At 48.0% G+C, this 11,321-nt stretch overlaps 2 non-coding genes across 2 annotated transcripts; both read right to left on the minus strand.

Annotated features, from left to right (window-relative positions):
* Positions 1-1,111: 1,111 nt before the first annotated feature.
* Trnal-cag lies at positions 1,112-1,195 on the minus strand. The gene has a single exon. It is a non-coding gene; the product is annotated as a tRNA-Leu (tRNA).
* A 6,967-nt stretch (positions 1,196-8,162) lies between these two features.
* Positions 8,163-8,235, minus strand: Trnam-cau. The gene has a single exon. It is a non-coding gene; the product is annotated as a tRNA-Met (tRNA).
* Between the last annotated feature and the right edge of the window lie 3,086 nt (positions 8,236-11,321).

Below are 11,321 nucleotides of genomic sequence, written 5' to 3' on the forward strand. Positions count from 1 at the left end.
TAGAAACATCATCTTGAAAGGGATGCTGAATTACCAGATCAAAGAACCTCAAGCTAATTAACTCGATGCCTTTTAGGCATCGTTGAATATTCAACACAACGCATCGCTCGGTGTGGCGTTTTCTTTCCTACTTCACCCTTCCACCCACTGTCTCATCCCCTCCCGCGGCACAGCCGGAGCCGTCAGGAGCCCAGAGCCGCTGGAGAGGCCCGTCCGCTCGATGTATTTCGTGCGTGCACACGGAGCAAAGCGTCTCGTTCTTAATCGCTGGCCTTGGACGAGGCGGACCGTCCTCCCAGTGATTACGCGATGCTGTTTTGGCACGCGATCTCGGCGGCTTTCTCAGGTTTTTGCTTTCTTTGTCTTTGGTCCTTCTGATCGATATGTCGTACTGTATCATTAACGTTCAACGATTTCATATATCAACCGACGCGTGTGAGAAATAAAACGTGTGGGGCTAACGATCGTGTAATAAGCCATTAAATGCATACGAACATGTGATAATGGACTACTAATCATACATGATAATCGTCCTGTGTGTCATGTGCTCATCACGTGTGGTTAGCCCTGCACGAATATGCGTCCACTCTGGTCACACTTAAAAACCAGATCTAACGATGAAACGGAACAGTCGATGGCCAGACACTGTGTTTGCCCAAACGGAACTTAATCAAATAACCGGAAATCCTCGGTTTCTTGCGCGCCAAGAGCAAACAGCAGAGCGTCAAAGAAGCTCCAAGGCCACTGGAGTTCGGCAGCTCTCTGGGGAACCTCCGGCCGCTGAGGTGTCGGCTCCGGCGCCGAGCTGAGGTCGTTTTTGTAGCCGTTCTGCGCCCGCCGGCCAACTACGCGCCCGCTGCCGAGACGCGTCCAGAATTCGTCAAAAGGCCCAAAGAAGCCAACTGCAAGCCTGATGGCCTTGGATAGCGCTGATGTTGGGTCCATTGCCCGCGGTCAGTGACTCAGAAAACTTTTCACTTAAATGAAGCAGCACAAGGTGTTGCTATGGCTGAGGGATACCGCATATTGGCGCATGTTGATTGTGCAGTGTGCACTGTGCACTGCTTCGCTGTTCGCAATCCGTAGCAAAGGAAAAAGAAATAAAAGGCGTTGTCAGAAGTGGGATTCGAACCCACGCCCGGAGAACCGGACTGCGACCTGAACGCAGCGCCTTGGACCGCTCGGCCATCCTGACATGAAGTTAGATTGGAAGTCGTCAGCTTTAAATTTTAAGTGATGTCTGTGTTTAAAAAATGGCACGCACTAGGAATGGTAAATAGACGACGGATTGGGTATTTGGTCTGGTTATACCATGAGTTGATAAAAAAGATAAGGCGAGCTATAACAAACGATCTTTAAATCTCCAGCCGCCTCTTGTGTGGCCCAAAATGGGCGCAGGACAAACTTGTGCCGTCTCGTGCCCCGACGTCGGTCCAATCCAAACCCGGGTGCTCGGTGTTTGGCTTTTGGTCGGTCGTTCATAATTAAATGCTAATACAATAATCTGTTCTGACTTAAGCTAATCGATTGTCAACATCATTGGTGATTAAAAATTCGACTTCATCAAAAAAATGATGCTCATAATCGCCGAGGCTCCAGCACCACTGGGTGAGGATTAATATGATCAGTACTCAGTAGGCCAGATCAGCAAATCCAGGCAAGATTAGAGGATCCAGGCCAGATCAGAGGATCCAGCCCAAATGAGAGACTCCAGGCCAGATCAGAGGCTCCACGCCAGATCAGAGGATTCAGGCCAGGTAAGGTGATCCAGCTCAGATGAGACTCAAGGTCAGATCAAAGGATGCGGGCCTGATCAGAGGATCCAGCCCAGGTCAGAGGCTCCACGCCAAATCAGAAGACCGGGAAGATCGAGCAGCGGCTGTTCTCTTAGCGCTTAGCTCGGCAGGTTTTGCAAACGACGCTGGTTACCTGGGTCTGATCCAAGCTTAATTCAACAACACGTTTTTCCAGCCACTCGTGCAGACCAGACAGGGCGCTGACAGCGTTTGGACATCTTCATTTTTCCCGACGATATTACCTGGGGCGCGTGTCGGAACAATAATTGGCACCTCCCATTGTAATTACCATCATATCCACTGTCACGAACCTGACCACTTCAGTCTGCCGACGAAACTTTCCAGCGTGGGCGCCACGAAATAAAACATCGAGCGCGCCGACACCTCGTCGGATAATATTGTCACCCGGCCGAGGTGTTAATTAGACACACGCAATTTGGCCCGCCATATTACAGCCTTCTTCCACGCCACCGCCGCCGCTCGTATGATTAAATAAGGCCGATTGGTCGATATTCACGGGTGTCGCAGCTGTTTTGGTGGTGATTATGTCGTGGTGATAGCCGGTGCTCAGTCTGGCCGGGGACGGGACAGATACGCAACCCGTGTCCAGTAAATCACCGCACAAATTGGCCCGCACCTGCGCACATTACCTCTGGGTCACCCCCGAGTTACCTGCCCGCCACACCGAAATGGGGGACATCAATGGGGACCGATCATTTTTTGTGCCCGCTGTTACATATTGTATTAGCGTGACATGACTACTGGTAGTTTGTCCAGAACCATCCGACTTGACCATGACAAGGCTTGTGTACTTTGTAGGTAAGTTCAACAACAGGATCGCAATTGTGAAGCTAGTTCATAGAACAGATGAGCTGAAATGTCGAAAAAATATGTTTTTTAAGAGTTTGTGAATAAAGATGTCTGCGAGATATTTATCAATGTTTAATTTGGATATATGGCGTCTAGGTACAATATTATGTATTTGTTACAGGGAGTATGCGATTTCAGTTAGTTTGCAACGACCCTAGGGTGGTTGTAACCTCCCTGAACGATCAGTTTGTTTGCAACGACCCTAGGGACGTTACAAAATAACTGCTCGTTCCGGGACGTTGTAACGAAACTAGGGTCGTTGCAACCTCCCTAGTTTGTATGCAACGAACCTAGGGTTGTTACAAAATAACTAGGGAGTTTAAGAAATCATCGAGTCTCGTTTCACAGGGGGCACATGGGGGGGTGGGGTGGTTGCCACTCCCCCAGGTAGCCTTTCTGCTCTGCACTCAACATTTTTAGAGCTAGAAGCCTGATTTTTGGTATAGCTGCTCCTCTATCCTTTCTAGATGTTCACTAACAAATTCAAGTTTTTGTGGCTTTTGGTTTCGGAGATATGACCTTGTTTTTCAGGTCATGTCATGACCCAAATGGCCAATTCTCAACATCTTGCGTTGGCTATGGGCCTTGTGAGCTTTTGACACCTTGATTTCGGCCTTTTTTGCCAGTCTTACCTCCCACCTATCATGGAACATGTTGTTCGACGATGTACAGATGTCAAGGTCAGGGTTAAGGTCAACCTAGGTCATCTAAAATAATTGCGTTTTAGGCAAGCTGAATTTACTTTTCGTGAAGTTTTTTGACTGCATTCTTGGTGAAAGCTTCTCAGATCATGATTTCATGTAATAGGAACACAAACAATCGGTGCACACATCATTATACACACAGACACACACCGACATACAAACACATATCATTGACCTCGACCTAACTTGACCTGAAATGACCTCAGCAGCAAAAATCTGGTCGGGTAGTGTGACAAAGAGGTTCTAGCTAGCTGGGCACCAGAAAACGACATCGTCATCGCTATATGATAAGCAGCGCACTTGATATCCAACGTTGACCCAAAACAGCAACATTTTTTAGTTTGACCTGACCTGGAAAATCAATGACTGACCTGAGAAGGTAAAACTGGGTATCATTGGATTCGTCTCTTCCCAAAAAATCTTTTTGGTCTTCACCGCGAAGCTCTATCTCCAACAGGAACGAAATGGCGCGGGGGGTGGCAACCCCCCCCCCCCCATGTGCGTTCTAGGATGAGAAAATGGCATGTGCGGGCGAGGGTTAACTCTCGCCCTTATTGGTGTTTTGCTAGCTGCAAACGCACATGGCGGGGCTAGGTTATTGGTTGACTTTTCAGGTCAGGTCAGTGACTCAGAAGTCGGGAAAATCGGGACCTGTTAAAACTTTGGAGAGTTAGCTTGTTACGAGGTTTTTCGGTGCGCTGATCACGAATTTCATGTTAGCTTTGATCACCGATGATGTCTTGATGTTTTTGGGTCAGGTCGGGTCAGGTCAGGTCAGGTCAACCAGTAGGCGTCTTGCTAGCTGTCCATAGTAGGTGTCAACCACCACTGACAACCTCGTGACATGGTACGAAGGCGCCAAAATTACTTCTTAAATGTTCAAATGGGTGCTAAATTCGAAATCAGATCCAAAAACTAAACTAAAGAATATATGAACCCAGAAGAAGTGAACTAAGGTCATCAAAGGTCAATGACCTTGACCTGACCTTCACGTGACCTTGACACCCACTATAATGCATGGGACCATCATCATTTCACATGTTTGAACGTTAACAATCACAAAAATACTGGAAACGAGCGGATAATAACCATTTTTACGAAGGGCTTCCTGGCAAATGCCCATCTAATTTGAACAAATCTGCACCAAATGTGCACCTAATCTGCACAAAATGTGTACTAGATGGCCGTCGTGAAATACTCCTGAGCTGAATGTTCAAATTTTGTTCTTCTTTTCTTTTTAAATGAACTAGATTGAACAAAATTTTCAATGGACAAGATTGCTGACGGCCCTCATGTGAAATGAGACTCGATGAATTCTTAAACTCCCTAGTTATTTTGTAACAACCCTAGGTTCGTTGCATACTAACTAGCAGACATGTGCTTGGATCCGAGAGCTGGATCTATGATCTCAGTGGATCTCTCGACAAAATAGAGGGGTTGGATCTATGATCCGAGTGGATCTCTCGACAAAATTCAGGGGTTGGATCTATGATCCGAATGGATCTCTCGACAAAATTTAGGGGTCGGATCTATGATCTCTGTGGATCCAGCGGGCAAAAATTTGTGGAGGACCTATGATCTGTATGGATCTCACGACAACATGTAGCCAATGAAACCCTTATCCTACATAATTGTACACCTTACAGTGCAATACAATTGAGAATTATCACTTGTGGACATGGTTATTGGTTAAGACCACTTGTAATCATTAGGTATCATCATTAAATTTGAATTTAAATAAACAACATTTGTACTACATTTAAAATAAAACAAGAACGTGCATATTGCTACTTTTTGTGACCAATTGTAACTTTTTCATGACAGCACTGATGACAATCTTATCAACAAGCTACAGCCACTTTAATTCAATGAACAAACAGTACAGACAGATGCAGTGGCAGCAGGGCACTGCAGATTTTCATTTTGGTCCCATTCTTTCCATGCAACGCCAGTAGGTAGGGCTAATGTTAAAATGCCAAAATCTATGGGGGGCACTGTACCCTGGTGCCCCCCCCCCCCTGTTCTGCCGCCTATGGACAGATGTTAGGAAATCAAACCTGGAAGCCAAATAGGTCAGTTTTGTTAAAAAATAATCCAGCAATCCACTTCTACCAGGTATGAAATCCCAATCCAGAATGTTCGTATGAGCTATTAGTATGTGCAACACAATTTCGATTTAGTAAGAATAGCAACCAACCTCTAATACTTTCCTAATAAAATTACAAGTTCAAAAATGGCATCAACTTCTTCAGATTACCTACTTTTGGCATCGTGCCACGGGCGCCACGTGTCGTGCCATGCTGTGCTTTTGTTATGAGAGAGCCTCCCAAAGAAAGACAAACGAAATTTACTGCTCACGTTTTGGTAATATGGTTTTATTACGTCATTATCGTTTGACCAATGAAAAATCTTAATTTGACTAAAACCGTAATGATTCCAAAAGATTCCCCGTAATAGGCCCTTTTGGCTTTTAACTAATGACGTAAGATATTGTTATTCTTTTGAAAAGTGAATAAAATAAAGATGCAAGGCGCACACCGCTCAGGGCCATATAAAACCATTGCAGCTTACATTTACGTCATCAAATTCAACGCTACAAAGATGATATTCACAAACAATCGTATCGTAAAATTATGTGAGGCAGAAAAAATGAACATTCTTTAAAAAAAACTCCAGACTTTTGAATTTCCAGTTTGATTTTTTATTTATTTTCATTAAACTCGAAGGTAGAACGCCTAGCTCATTTGTTATTTGAAATGACGTCACGAGTTCTATTTAGATACTGAATAATCATTTTACGGTAAATATCCAAGGCCATTACAATTGATATTTCTCTTTGATTTCTCTTCCCATCGCTTCCGCAGGCTGTTGAATATTTTTATACTTTTGTTTATATCTCAGTTTATTTTATCAAATATTTCTTTCAATAGATTGAAATACCTTTACCTAACCAAGCCACATGTGTCAGTATCATCTTTTATTGTTTATCAATCAATTGTGGTAGCTGGAAACTGAAAAGCCTCATGGTTGTCTAATGCAAGATTGTCTTATCAATATCATTATGTAGATTCTAACATGAATTGTGATGTGGTAGGTACCTAGTTATGTATTGTTCATTAGTCATTACTTTGACTTACCTCTATGTTAATTGTTAATGCAAACTTTTCTGTTGGTATGTGAACTGTGAACAATCTTCATGTCACTCAAATTATTCTCTCAAGTTGTGACCGTCATGAGCCTCCTTTATTTTGTATTCTGTATAATGTAACTGGATGCCTTTACTAATATGGCCTTTGTATAAGATTGTTTGTTTCTAACCATACTTTGGTATTCATAACTTCTTATGAAAGAAAGTTGTTAACATTTTGAGCACCTATGAGCTATGATCCCAATGGATCTCACGACAAAATTGGGGAGCCAGATCTATGATCCGAGTGGGTCTAGCGACAAAATCGAAGGGTCAGATCTATGATCCCAGTAGATCTCTCGACAAAATTGAGGGGTTGGATCTATGATCTGAATGGATCTCGGATCGGGATCCATGGGATCGGATCTCAGATCCATTTTTCCGGATCCAAGCACATGTCTGCTAACTAGGGAGGTTGCAACGACCCTAGTTTCGTTACAACGTCCCGGAACGAGCAGTTATTTTGTAACGTCCCTAGGGTCGTTGCAAACAAACTGATCGTTCAGGGAGGTTACAACCACCCTAGGGTCGTTGCAAACTAACTGAAATCGCATACTCCCTGTAACATATTCACAAAAGATCTGTAGTCGTTACTTGAACTGAAAGTTGAATGTCTCCAGCACAATGTTTGCAGGCCAAAGCTCCCAATTCCATAGTGAGCTTTTCCGTTTGTCAGAGCTAAAACTCGCTGAGTGCACGTCCATTCGTCAATGGCCTCCCGTGTTGTTTATTGGTTGTCGGACGCGACTCACTTTCTTGCGATCACGTCTCATTGGGGCAATACTCGGTGGCCCGAATTCACCCCGGACCGTTATGTTGGACAAAAACCACACCCGGGTCATCCATTAATCACCATCACTGCCCCTTCCTCCCTCCCACTCCCTCCCTCTCTCCTGCCGCAGCAGCAGCAGCGGCAGACGGCGGCGGCGGCGCCCAGTTTTTCTCCGCGCGAGCCCCGGAGCGCCGGCGGCGACCGCAGCCGGCTGACCCCTCTGACCCCGCCCCTCCCCAACCCTCCCCCTCCCCGGCCCGTCTCGTGGCGGTGCCACGCGCGCGGACCGGTCCAAATCAGCCCGCGGCCGCCGCTGAATAGAGCGCCGGGCTGGCGGCCGGACCACGACAGTGTGCTGTGCTCAGCGAGCGATCACCACCAAACAAAAACGACACCACCTGAAAAACCGAGCGGCTTTGGCAGAGCGCGGTCGCCGAAGAACGGAGCGGACTCATTAGCGCGTGCAGCGGACAGAAGGCGCGGCGGCCGGATGCTGTCGGTAGAAGTGGCAGAGCGGGCAGACCGGCCGGTTTTTGCATGCTCCGCCTGTGACGCAGCGCAGACGGTGGCTGGCTGTAAAGGTGTCTCGACGAGTGCAATCGCTCACATGAAAAGATCGCCTTTCAGCTTCATTGGGTTGCTTTGCTGAGATGTAGAAATATCGTGATTTTAAGTGATGTAAAGAGCTGCGATGCGAGGATTCACGGCACTACAATCCGCTGCTAGGCTGGTCTTTACAAGCCGCGCCGTTGGGGACCCTGCACAGTGCACACATTCCTTCAACACACTGATCATAGTTAGAATAGATCTGCCTTTTTCTTAAAATCAAAAGCTGCCCTGGGTGAGGATCGAACTCACGGCCTTCAGATTATGAGACTGACGCGCTGCCTACTGCGCTACCAAGGCATGTTATGTGGAAGATCTATAGGCCTTCATCTACCCCTGGAAATGGTATAGATGCGCTCCATGTTAGTTTATGTTCAATTTTGTTCTGAGGCTAGTGAGCGACTCCCCTCCGCCCCATCGGGCACTGGACTGACCAGTGACCCAGGATCCCCTGCATGTGGCGCCATCTGTCCCGCCCGCGGCCGCCGGGCGAAGACGTCTCCGATTTCCCCCTCCCCCCCCCCCCCCTCCCCCGACCGACGGCGGCCGCCCGCCCCGCAGTACTGGCGGCCCGAACCTGCCTGCATAGGCGGCGGAACGGGGGGGGGGCACCGGGGCACCGTGCCCCCCCCCTTTGAATTCTGCTAGGGGGGCACCAGTAGCAAGGTGCCCCCCCCCCTTAAATTTGATGTATTAGTACACTTGGGGGCAGATTGATGTTCCACCACTCCTTACCCACCGGGCGATCCCATGGCTCAGCACTGGCTGCTGCCAGTGTTGCCTGCCCTCTGCACTGCTCAGCACTGCCTGCCAGTGCCAGTGCTGTCAGTGCTGCCACTGGCAGCAGCCAGTGCTGAGCCATGGGAGCCCGATGGGTAGGGAGTGGTGGAACATCAATCTGCCCCCGAGTGTACCAGGGGCGGATTCGGGAAAACTCTAAGGGGAGGTTCATGAATCGAAGTGGTGCCCCTACCTATGCCCAAAATTAAAACCTCAACGGATTTCGGCCACTTAATTTTGGTGGTGCCCTATTTTCAGTTTTTTTTCTTTATTTTTGGTTAGTCATGTGATGACTGGTGCCCCTGCTAAGCCGCTGGTGCCCCTGGAAAGACTGTGGTACCTACCTACCCGGCCCCCTGACAAGCCTACGGTGGGCCCTGACATGACTTAGGTGCCCATGGGCCCTGACAGGCCCGTGGTGCCCCTGACAGGCCTGTGGTGTCCTTGCTAGGCCTGTGGTGTCCCTGGGCCTTGGCAGGTTTGTGGTGCCCCTGTTAGAACGCAGGTGCCCTTGACAGGTTTGTGGTGCCTCTGACAATCCTAAATTGCCAACGACAGGCTTGTGGTGCCCTTGACAGGCCCATGGTGCCCTTGCGAAGCCGGTGGTTCCCCTGCGAAGCCGATAGTGTCCCTGGCAGGCCTCTGGTGCCCCTGGCAGGTCTGTGGTGCCCCTGGAAGACCTGTAGTGCTTTTGCTAGGCCGATGGTGCTCCTGACAGGCCTGTGGTGCCACTGACAGGCCCGTGGTGCCCCTGCTAGGCCTTTGCACCCCTGGCGGGCCTGTGGTGCCCCTGTCGGCTGTCAGGCCTGTGGTACTCCTGGCAGGCATGTGGTGACCCCAGGCCCTAAGTCATGACCCATGTGACCTCCACCCTGGGATTCGCCACTGATTAGTACTGCGATGGCTTCTTGGGAATTATACATGTAGGATAAATGGAATTTATCAAACGACAATAAGGAAGAGACAAACACATAGGTACTTGAGGATCAGTTTAAAGTTAACCACACATACGGGCAGGGGTGTAATTTTCCTAAAATGATTGTGGGTGCCCAGCTGTAGGGGCGCCCGGCGCCAGGCCGTTTTGGGGCGCGATAGATATTCTTTATGTGGGAGCCTAAATTAACACCGAATTTGATAACATTGCTAGCCGAATGGCGCTTCAAGTGACGTGTCTGACTAAGCAAATACACGCTTAAAAGTGGAAACTGACCGGAAGGACGTAAAACATATGTAGAGAGGCGCCATCCAGTAGGAGGGGCACCAAATGTGGAGGCGCCAGACGGTTACGACTTACGAGGGCGCCGTGAGACGATGAAAAGGGCGCCATTCTCTTAGGAGGGCGCCGAGTGATTGAAAACGCTATGTGGTCCAGGGGCGCTAAGAGGCCAGAAGGGCGCCGCACAGTCAGTAGTGCTACGTTGGTGGGGACGTGGGGGCGCCAGATGGTTACGAGTAGTGGTGTCAATTTCAGAAAACATATGTCCAATGTCTGTCCAATGTCCAATACTTACGTCAACCGTCCGTCCAAAAATGTCCAAGCCAGCCATTTGTCCAAAGATGTCCAACATCTACGCAGTAGTTTACACTCAACACCGTTATTTAATTTGCTTTTAATGTATCGTTACCAGCTCAAAAGTGGTAATCATATCGAAAGCTGAGCTTTCTCATAGCCAATCAATGTTAAACACGATTACTTTATAAAAATGTTGAGGTGTAGCAAGCGATTGTCCAAAGTTGTCCAAAGCCTGCTGTCGTTGTCCAACCGAATTCCGAATTGGACATTGGACAAAATCGGAATACCGAAGATTCAAGTTCCGATTGACACCACTAGTTACGAGGGCGCCTTGAGATCATGAAAAGGGCGCCATTCTCGTAAAAGGGTGCCGAGTGATTGAAAACGCTATATGTGGTTCAGGGGCGCTGAGAGGCCAGAAGGGCGCCGAATAGTCGAGGGATGCACGGTGAACAGAGACCTAAGGACGCGAGACGGTCAGGAGGGCGCCGTTAGACCATGAGAATGGCGCGGTGCTGTCAAAAGTGCGCCATTCTCCCAGAAGGGCGCCGAGTGATTCAAAACGCTATCCATGAACGCGAGACGGTCAGGAGGACGCCGTTAGAGCATGCGAAGGGCACCGTGCTCTCGAAAGGACGCTTGCAGCCTTGTAAAAGACTTGTGGGTGCTTTTTCATCATTGTGGGGGCATAATTCAGGATTGTGGGTGCATATGCCCCCACAAAGAGATATAAAATTAGGTACACCCCCGCATACGGGGGTGAACTGCCATTTTCGTTTAGTAAAAAAAAAAAATCATCGTGTCAGGCTTTGACGAAAAATAAGTGGCCTAAATCCGATGAGAAAACAGGATTTTGGGGTACCCTAGGTTTGGCTCCTTGAGCCATGGTGCCCCCTAGTGATGTCAATTACGGAAAATCGGAATACCGATACCAAACCAAATACCAACCAAAACCACGAGAAAATACCGAAACCAAACCAACTTTGGAAAATGAGGGAAATACCAACTTTTTACCGATTTCTTAGCCTCTTATACAATAGTGAGGGTTTATAATACCGAAAAAATACCAAACACATTACGATTGAAATACCAA

Source organism: Amphibalanus amphitrite, unplaced genomic scaffold, assembly GCF_019059575.1.
Source record: "Amphibalanus amphitrite isolate SeventyFive unplaced genomic scaffold, NRLGWU_Aamphi_draft 000118F_arrow, whole genome shotgun sequence".
Taxonomy (NCBI): domain Eukaryota; kingdom Metazoa; phylum Arthropoda; class Thecostraca; order Balanomorpha; family Balanidae; genus Amphibalanus; species Amphibalanus amphitrite.